Here is a 3542-nt window from a genome sequence, read left to right as displayed (position 1 = left end):
TCTGCCGCGTCAACAGCTATGGTCATTAGTAGCGAATATCTTGTGGAACAAAAGTTCTGAAACATTTAAAACATTAAAACATCTACCAACAAATAAAGTCTCTTACAAGTAAAATATTGCATTAAAAATAAGCATAAATATCTCAGGTTACAGATATAAAACTAGTACATAAATATTATGCCTAATTAAACTTTGAGAGAGGGAAGGAGAGGAAAGAATGAAGGAAGGAAGTGACCGAGAAAGGCAGACAGTCCAAGAGAGGGATAGGAGAGCCGCACGACGCAAACAAACCTTAACCATCAGATTTTACGCCTCAGCTAAAACCGGATACACACAAATCGGATGCACGAGAACGAACCCATAATCTCGGATACCTATTGTCCTTAAAACTAATATAACACAAGGAATCAGGCTTAATTACCAGCCTAAGACTATATCTCCAAAACTAATATAAACTAACATAAAACAAGGAATTGGACGAAATCGCTCGAGTTGCACTACGCTAATTACAACTGTCTCTTCCACTGATGGAGTTTATTGCCGTCTCTGACTGTGATTTCGGTCTGATCGCGTTTGGGAGAGACACGATGAGAAAGGTGCGAGGAAGAGGAAAATGAGAAGGAAGGGAGTGAGAAGAGTAAAGGGAGAATGGGGGAAGTATGAAAGAAAAAAAAAAGGAAAAGAGAAAAAATGAGGTAAAGAGAGACAAAGTATAGATTAAAGGCGTTAGGAAAAAGGAGGCAAAGGGGGAGCTGGAAGGTGAGGAATACAGAAAATGGAAGGGGAAATTATGAGGAATAGAGGATGGTATGAGGGGAAAATGAGGAAGTGTGTTGTGATGAGAGACGACAAGACATTTGATGTGACGTTATGTATGTGTGCGTATATATATATATATATATATATATATATATATATATATATATATATATATATATATATATATATATATATATATATATATATATATATATATATATATAATTGTGTGTGTTTGTATTTCTATGTATTTATATATATACAGATATACATACATCCAAAATTATATATATACTGTTTGATAGATATATACGTGTGTGTGTGTGTGTGTGTGTGTGTGTGTGTGTGTGTGTGTGTGTGTGTGTGTGTGTGTGTGTGTGTGTGTGTGTGTGTGTGTGTGTGTGTGTGATGTGTATACAGATACACATCACACACACTCACAGGCACACACACACACACAAATATGTTTGATAAAGGTACTCGCTTTAATTTCTCGCCAGTCGCTCAGTATCGACTTTATAGAACAGTTTACCGCATCAGGTCCGAGGTTTCGTTTTTTCTTAACGGCAACACCATGCTTATCAACAGTGAGGTAGGAATACGCTAAGGCTTTGAGATGGGCAATCGCTATACGTGGAACTGTGACATCATCACCAATACTATTTTTATCTTTGATCATTATTTCACAATAAAAAAAAAAAAGCGGGATGGGAAAGTGGATGCGGATAGCCACAGTTTATAAATTTCATACGTTCATGTAATGGAAATCTCATTTTTTGAACATTAATACAGTTGCACTTGTTCGCTTTTTATTCTTTCCTTTTTTCTAATGGACTTGCATTGTTAAGAGAGATGGAGCATAAGTATTGACCTTGGAGTGTAGGAAGTGATCTCGTAAATTGAGTTGATATCTTTAATTAACGCGATATGTTCACCACGGAAAAGGAGGAGATGAGTGTTGGTGTTGTATTTAGTAGTACCTTTCTTTGCAAGAGAAAACAGGAATTTCTCTTCTTTCCCACCTCTCATCCCCCCCCCCCCCTTCTTTCTCTTGTAGGGAATATATATAAAGTCAAATTTGATTAGCTCTTTCAATTTTCCTCAAGTCTTCCCACTTTACCGGTTCAGTAATGTTTATAAAGTTTACATGTTTCTTACAGATACGTCTTGACTCCACCATTCCTTTTATGCGACACCAGTGTTTGGGTTTCCGTCGATTCAACAGAAAACCCACTATACATTGTCCCACACATGAAACATTTTCCCCGCGGGGTTAAAATTAATTGACCTCCGCGGATGCCTCGGGAACAGGAATATATTTACCTCGGGGATAGAAGTATATTTACCCAGTCTCTGTCGAGCAAAGTGAATGTAGTGGTTGATGCAGACCCCATCCCCCCTCCCCCCCAACTTTAAAATTGAAGAAACTAGAACCCCCTTGTCTGACTAGTGAGACTTTCGGGTCTCGTTTGGAGGAAATTTATACATATTTCAAGTAGAGCCGGAATTTCGGCTATGAGTATGACGTGTTCTAAATCCTATCCAAAAGAAGAAGAAAAACAGTTTCGATAACGAACAAAAAGAATAATTCAAAACGTCGCAAATGTCCGACGGGATCCCGAATATACTGGTCAGATGTACTGAAAGGCACTGACTTGACTCACCATGTGGGAGTGACTTCGTTTTCTTCATCGGGACAGTTTTGTTGGTGGTGGTGATGTTGTTGCTGTTGTTATTGTTGTTTTTTATGTCACTGTTTTTTTTTTTTTTTTTTTTTTTTTTTGCTGTGGTGGTGGTGACGATATTGTTGCTGTTATTGTTGTTACTGTTGATGTTGTTATTGTTGGTGTTGTTATTGTTACTGTTTTTGTTGTTACTGTTGATGTTATTGTTGTTGTTTTTTATATTGTTATTGTTGTTACTGTTGATGATATTGTTTTTGTTGTTACTGTTGATGTTATTGTTATTGTTGGTGTTGTTATTGTTATTTTTGTTGTTACTGATACTGTTATTATTGTTTTTGTTGTCATTGTTGTTATTGTTGATGTTATTGTTGTTACTGTTGCTGTTGTTATTGTTGTTTTTGTTATTGTTGGTGGTAGTGATGATGTTGGAGTCCACTTGCTTCAGGAAGTGGAAATGACGACCGCTGAGTTTCATTTCTTTGATCTCCATCTGATAACGCCATAAACGAAGAAAATGGATTCACATGGGTAAGAATGGTGGTAATAAGACAAAATAAATAAACGTGTGCCAACATATGGGTTCCGTTTATATAAAATGTATTAGTATTATAATCATTATTCCCATACTCATTGTTGTTGTTTTGTTTACCTTTTTCTTCCCTGGTTCATGGGAACGATTCTCATCTGAGTCGGAGTGTCTTTAATCACCTAGAAACCACATGATAAATAATTTAGTAATTAGACACTAAAATTAGCGGTATTACTAATATCAATAACAATAACTAACGCTGGGCATAATGATGATAAAATTATGTATATGGTACTATTATGAATGGTATTGCTAATAACAATGTATAACAATACTGATGCTTATAAGTAAATAAATAAGATAAAATAAGTCAGTAAGTATATACTAATACCATGGACAGTATTACTATTGACCACATTAACAACAATACTACTGTTACTGTTAGTAAAACGTTAATGATACTTACAATCGTCTCCTTTCTTTCGCAACACTAACAACACCAACAACAATATCATCAATAAGGACTCAATGTTGCCGAAGTTTTGGTTTTTTTCTGATATTTTCCGCTA

The sequence above is a fragment of the Penaeus vannamei genome, chromosome 16, assembly GCF_042767895.1.
Source record: "Penaeus vannamei isolate JL-2024 chromosome 16, ASM4276789v1, whole genome shotgun sequence".
Lineage (NCBI taxonomy): Eukaryota > Metazoa > Arthropoda > Malacostraca > Decapoda > Penaeidae > Penaeus > Penaeus vannamei.
This window is presented reverse-complemented; position numbering follows the sequence as displayed.